Source organism: Carlito syrichta, unplaced genomic scaffold (assembly GCF_000164805.1).
Source record: "Carlito syrichta isolate Samal-C Ts95f unplaced genomic scaffold, Tarsius_syrichta-2.0.1 Scaffold68550, whole genome shotgun sequence".
Classification (NCBI taxonomy): domain Eukaryota; kingdom Metazoa; phylum Chordata; class Mammalia; order Primates; family Tarsiidae; genus Carlito; species Carlito syrichta.
Genome location: NW_007012646.1, coordinates 12,757 through 20,214, shown reverse-complemented (window position 1 = coordinate 20,214; position 7,458 = coordinate 12,757). Strand labels below are relative to the sequence as shown.

General features: G+C 38.0%; 1 pseudogene; it reads right to left on the bottom strand.

The window, feature by feature from the left end:
* Window positions 1-452: 452 nt before the first annotated feature.
* Window positions 453-1,048, bottom strand: LOC103253905 (annotated as a pseudogene).
* Between the last annotated feature and the right edge of the window lie 6,410 nt (window positions 1,049-7,458).

Below are 7,458 nucleotides of genomic sequence, written 5' to 3'. Positions count from 1 at the left end.
GCAGCATTGTTCACAATAGCAAGAACTTGGAAACAATCATGCTGCTCATCAAAAAGAGGACTGGATAAAAAAATGTGGTACATATACACGATGGAATACTACGCAGCCATAAAAAAGAACAAAATCATGAATTTCGCTGCAACCTGGATGGAACTAGAGTCTATAATACTGAGTGACCTCTCACAAAAACAAAAATTTGAATATCACATGTTCTCACTCATATAATGGATCTTGAACATCCAATGCAATACTATGAGAAAATGACGGATGGTACTGGGAAACTATGGGGGGGATGGGGATGGGATTAACAGTAGCAAATATCTGTCGGGGGATGGGAAAACACTTCTTATCTACAGGGTGCCTGAATGAAACGTCATTGTACACCTAACCCTTAACTGTACCCCACAAAACCATAATAAAAAATACTGATTAATGAAAAAAAAAAAAAAAACAGAACAAACTCTGTGAAAAGAGTGTCATCACAGAATACCTTAAGTAACTGCCCTCGGTCACAGTAAAAATGGTCTAACACATTTGATTTGCAGAAGGTCAGCTGAAAGGTGGCATAGACTGGTCATATTTGAAAAAGGAACCCAAACACCCATGACATGATTACCATCCAGATGCAGGTATGGCTGCTCATAATGATATTGTATCTCAGCAGGTGACAGACATCCACATAACGGTCCACAGCCATTGTCCCCATCAATGTCAACTCTGAGGTACCCAAAGAAAGATACAGATAGAGTTGAGCAGTGCATGCAGTCAAAGATATCATCTTAATGCTTGGAAGCAACAACCACCAGAGCATAAAAGGGACAGCAGTGGATGTGATCAGGACCTCCAGGACAGACAGATGGCCAAGGAAGAAATACATGGGGGACTGCAGACGTTTATCAACACAGACGGTGACAATGATGACCATGTTTCCCATTACTGTCACCGAGTACAAGAAGGAGAAGGTAGTAAAAAGGATATGGCGTACTTCTTGGGAGCCTGGAAAGCCTAATAGAAAAAATTCAGTGGCACTAGAATAATCCCCCAACATTTAGATCTGAGCGCTTTTCCTTGTGAAATCTAGAGAAGAAAAGAGAGATAACACTACTTCTCATTGCAATAGAAGTAGTAACTGCTACAGGTAGAAAAAATATCCCTGTTCTACTCACAGTCTCTGCAAAATAACTGCAATTTTAGGCATTTCTATTCTACTATTCCTCAAATATAATCAGTGACAATTTTTCTAAATATACACAATATGTGAAAATAACTGAGTTTACCAAGAATGTAAGTTCAATCATCATTGCCATACCATAGACATGAGAGCCCTTCCCTGGACCACATGCAGCACTGAGTCCCTCAAACCACGGTTCAGTCTCTCCCACCCTGCTCCAAACTCCCACCCAGTCTGCCTCCATGATCATAGTGTGTTCCTTGTCACCACTACTCCCTTCCATCTGGAATTCCCTTAATTACCCTGTCTACCAAGTGTTTTCTGCCCTGTATATACCTACTTCACATCATGTTCTACAGAAAAGTTTTCCTGTTCAACCCTGGAACCCTCCAAGCTAGTTACTTAGTTGCATTGTTTCTCCAAAACAGGTTCCATTTAAAGTATATTTATGGGTACATTGATGAGAGTGAGCATAGGGAACACTCTGGACGATTTTCTGTAAGTTCTTGAGGGCAGGAATTCAGTAACTTTTTATTTCTGGCTAATTCCCTAAGTGGATTACTTACTCCTTTCTTCCTCCATATTCTTGGGAAGGAAAGCCTCTCTAGTTTTTCTTCTCAGTGAATGTATCTTCTCACAGGAGGCAGAACAACTAGCACATGGGCTGAGTCAAGCCATATCTTTCTGAAAACTCTGACACCCTTATCACCAGACTGACAGAAGGATTCAGAAGGAGCACACAGAAGAAACTTCTATCCCCAGCCTCAAATTGTCCCACACTGACTTCATGCTGAGGCTGGCATTCAAGAGGCTTTAGGTTCAGTATTCACATCCCTGCCTCCACAGAATTCAAAGTTCTGGGTTCATCAGACAGCCAAAACCCCCAAGTGTAAACTTTGGGTGCAGCCCAGGCCCTCAATAGAGATGGCCATGGTCTCTGTCTAACGGAAAGTTTGGGTAGTATATTCAGGGCCAATGTTTCTTTTAAAATCACTTGTTTTCCTGCGCTTTGGGAGGCTGAGGAGAGTGGATTGCCTGAGCCCGTGGGTTCGAGACCCGCCTGGGCAACTTGGCAAGACTTCATCTCTACAATAAATAAAAAAATTAGCCGGGCTTTGTAGTGCATGCCTGTAATTCCGGCTACTTGGAAGGCTGAGGCGGAAGGATCGCCGGAGCCCAGCAGGTGAGGCTGCGGTGGCTGGGAGCGGCCACTGCATTCCAGTCTGGGCGACCGAGTGAGACTCCATCTCAAAAAAAAAAAATCACTTGTTTTCTCCAAAATTATATGAGAAAGCAAAGATCCAGCTGTGACTAGCATGAACGAGACACCAGAACATGAGCATCTTAGCATTTCTGGGCTTCACCCCCTGTATTCTTCAGGTCTTTGTTCAAATGCCTAAACTCAGAAAGTCTTTCCCATTCATTTTCTATCACCTCAGTAAAATCTATTTATCTTTTTAGACTGGAAATTATATGTTTACTTTGTTTATTTTTGTCACTAATTTTACTATGGAAGCACTATGAAAGTAAGAACTTAGGCATCATGCTCACTGTGTCTCATACAGAATGAGCTGGCATTATTTTTGACTGAATCAATGAATTGATCAATTAAAGAATAAATTTATGAACAAAGTTTGTCCAGACCTGGCTATGGTCAATTCTGAAGGAAACTGTGTTCTCTCCCTCTGTCTTCACTGACAAAATACCCAGTCATCATTCAGTCCTCTCTCAGGAGATCCTTTATGAAAAGCCTATTGGGTAACATGGACATACTTGCTGGGAGACCTCGGTAGTCTGATTTCCACAATCTCTGTTTAGCCAGAGGCAGATAAAAAGAAAAGAGATGGTGGTTCTAACAAGAGCTCGGAGCTGTGTCTATGTTCGTTTCTGGGACAAAAAACAGCTGAAAGTGCTCTTTGTTTTGCAGAAGATTTTGGAGATGAGTTTTCCACTCTGCTGCCTTCCTTGCCCACACTTCAGGATCTGGATATCCTTGTTCTAGAAAGTACACAATATCAAAACTTCTCATATTGAATCTTTCTTATATTTTTTCTCATGGAAGAAACTACCAGAAGACATTTACCTCCAACAGAAGAGACAGAGCTAAAAGGTTGTATGACTCTCTAGGGCTTGGCCCAGGCTACATCTTGTTTGATTAATTCTGAGGATGTTTTGTGGGCCAAAGCAAGCTGCTGCTGCTTCATCTTGATGAAAGAAAAAATTGACTTCATACCAGCACTGGAATTAAAATCAAGAAATCTCAGTGCCAATTATGCCCACTGTTTTCTTTTTTCTCGCTCTCTCTCCTTCTTTTTCTCCACAATGTGTCCCTACGGAAAGTTCTTAACTAAGAAACATTAGTTCACAGGAACCCAAGGGATGCCCTCAAGGGAAAACCAGAAAAAGTTTCAGCTCTCTTTTTCTCTTGTGGCTAATCAAGTTAAAAACTCTTAAAAGTTTTGTGAAATGGGCAATGTGAAAGTCTTCCTTATCAAAGCCTCTCAATACCCAGACTACCTGCCTCTAGGCTCCAAGTACTGATTATAACCAAGTGGTTGAAGTTAGCTCCCTGTGCTCTTAAGTGCATTTCCTTAATTTCATTTGCTTCTACAAAGCCTAAGTTTTCTCCAAGTATAAGACTCTACAAATGGTTGGACAATAAACATCAAAAACACAGAAAGCATGAAATATTAAGCGATGTGAACAAAATGTTACACGAAGCATACTCAATCTCCTGCTTTCCACATGAACAGGAGAAATCAGGAGAGACTGTCAGAACCAACTTTTCCAGACCTCTGGAAAACATTCAAAGTTTGTCAGCAACCAAGAGAACAATGATTCAAAAAAAGGCAACTTTCAAAAATTAGAAAAGTTTTGTAGTGTTTTTATTTACTTTTGTGCACTGTCTTCCCAGCTTAGCAGGAGTCTTAAAAATGACAGTCTGTGCCTCCTGTAAGGGACCTTAGCTTCTGGTCAGAGAAGTAAGAACTTATTCACAAAGTATTATGTATGTCTATTCTAATTGGTCTGAAGATATCTGAAGGACTCATTATTGTTTACCCTAACATAGTAGAAGGCACTCATAGTTAAAAGTGAGTCATTGCTCAAGAACATTGTAAGAATAACCAAAATTCTGCAATTACTTGGGGTGAAAGATTATTATTAGGACATGTAATAGACCATTTAAAGACTCAGAGTAAATGTGGATATTCGTCTGGGAAATTATAGAATTTTAAAGTATCTGTGTATAATGGGGAATTTAGAAAGTCACACAGATGTTCACAGAGAGAAGCATGATCAGTAAAGAATTGAAGAAAATTATAATTCTTTAAATCTGAGGTCTAGTCTCAGTGAAAACCTGGTTAAGTGTTGGAGAATTCCCCACCACTGAGTCAATCTGCAAAGGAGAAGGGTTTCGGGCTTTTTGCTTGTTTATTTGTATTTCTGGTATTTTGTTACTTTGAGATTTTATTGTTTTGTTTTGTTTATTTTTTGCTTATTTAAATTTCAATCAAAACTTGAGCCCTACACAGTGGAAGGAATATAGTCTCTAGTGACATATGACAAAGAATACATTTTTTCTCATAATAATGTAAAAAAGTCTTTATACAAGTGAGTGACTTCAGCCTTCAACAATTAAAAAGAAGCGAAAAGAGATAATTTGATTTCTAGAATTATGACATGATGAAATCCAAATGTTTGATGTTCAACAATATAATCACAAGAAACTATTACCAAATCAAATTTTAAAAAGTGACAGAAATCATGTCTGGGCAGACAGCTCTCTACTACTGCTCTGCCTGCTACTCCCTTGCAGTGCACTCAATAACCCATCCTTCTCTACTCTAAAAAAAAAAAAAAAAAATCACCCCTGAGAAAAGCCAAACTGAATAAGTGAATGAGTACTTCGGAACAATTATCTTAAATATGTACAAAGAGCTAAGGGAAAACATGGGCCAAGAACTTAAGAAAATCAGGGAAATTATGTATTTAAAAAATGAGAAGTCAATAAATAAATGGAAATTATAAAAAGGAACCAAACAGAAACTCTAAAGCTAAAAGCACAATAAATAAAACAAAAATATTAAAGAGGGTCAATGGTATATTTAAACGATAAAAAGAAGAAGTCAGCAAACTTGAAAAATATGACAATTGAACTTATCCAGCTTGAGAAGCAGAAAGAACAAAAAATAGAAAAGTGAACAAAGCCCAAGAAACACCTGTGGGACAACATCAACTCATGCACACATGATAGAAATCCTAAAAGGAAAAAAAATGAAATGTGCAGAATGTTTAAGAAATAATGACTTAAAACTTCCCATATTGTTGGAATCATGAATTTACACATCAAAGAAGCTCAGCAAACTCAACTTGGAGAAACTTACAGAGATACACACAAAGGTACACTATGATCAATCTAAAGAAAAAGAAAATACTTGAAAGCAGCAAAAGAGAAGCATCTTTTCACATACAAGGGATTTTCTTAAGATTCACAGATAATTTTTATCAAAAAATATGTTGGCCAGAAAGTATTAAGGTAGTATATCCAATATGTTGAAAGAAAAAAATTGCCAACTAAGAAATATGTATTCAGCTAAATTATCCTTCAAATAGAAGGGAGAAATTAAGGCATTCAGATAAACAAAGGGAGTTTGGTACCAATAGATCTGCCCTAAATGAAATACTAAAAGAAGTCCTTTGGGTTGAAATGAGATGACACTAGACAGAAACATAAATGACTATGTAAAGATTTCCATTAAAGATAACTACCTAGGCAAAGAAAAAAAAAGTTTTATTACGTTTATGGTTTAGTGAAACTCCACTATTTTCTCCACAGTTTAAAAGACAAATGCATAAAAAAATAATTATACTTGATCCTTGAAGAACATAGCTTTGAAATACTTAAGTTCACTTTTACACACATGTTCTTCTGTCTTTTCAACTCTGAGATAACAAGACCAACACCTTCTCCTCCTCTTCTTTCTCAGCTTACTCCCACGTAGTAAATAGTAAACACATTTTTTTCTCCTTATGATTTTGTAAATAACATCTTCTTTTCTCTAGCCTATTATATTGTAAGATAATAGTATATAACACAGATAACAAACAAAATATGTGTTAATTGGATGTTTGTTTTATCCGTAAAATTTTCAGTACATAGTAGGCTATCACTAGTTAAGTTTGGGGGAAGTCAAAGGCTAAATATGGACTTTTTTACTGTATAGAAATCAACAACCCTAATTCAATGTTGATCAAGGGTAGACAGTACAAATCTATTTCCTTGGGCACATGGGAAAGATCTAATCTGTGATGGCAACAACATAAAAGAGGGTAATAAGCCATACAGACTAATGTTTGTATACTATTGAAGTTAAATAGGTGTCAATTAAAACCATATTGTTAAATCTCCTAGATAAACACAATATCCCAGATAATCATGAAGAAAATAACCTTTAAAAATACACAAAAACTTCTGCACTGTTGGTAGGGATGCAAGCAAGTTCAACTTCTATGGAAAGCAGTGAGGTGATTCCTAAAAAACCTAAAAATTGACCTTCCATACAATCCAGCAATCCCTCTCCCAGAAATAAACCTAAAGGAACATAAATATTCTACAAAAAAAGATACTTGCATACACATGTTTATTGCCACACTATTCACAATGGCAAAAACATGGAACTAACCCTGCCGCTCATCTAAAGTTGACTAGAAAAAGAAAATGTGGTACATATGCACAATGTGGCCATAAGAAGAACAAAATCATGAACTTTGCAGTAAATTGGATGGAGTTGGTGACCATAATACCAAGTGAACTATCAAAGAAACAAAAAAAAACTGAATATTGCATATTCTCATTCGTAAGTGGCTCCTGAGCATTAGTCACATTAGCACCAGGGAGGGATTGGTAGTCCCTGGGCACAGCTAGGGAAGGGAGAGAGGGAGGAGAATGGGGGACATGTGACAGCAAAAAGGGTACCTGGTCTGCTACCAGGGGGAGTGAGGGCCAGTTAGAAACCCAAACTTCACCTCCATGCAGCCTACATATGTAGTTAAGGGAAGCACGTGGTTCATTACAAAAAACAAATCAAATATGTTGGGAGCCGGCCATGGAGGCCCACTGAGCATTAGGGATCAGGAAGGGCCGTTGACCCCGAGACCACTAGGATGCGTTCGGGTTCTATTGACCTCATTTCCTCCCCCTTTCTACTCAGCACTAACCAGATTAACTCCTGTGAGCTCAAAACATAGAAACTCTGAGATCAGGATGAACACAAGCTAACTTTAGA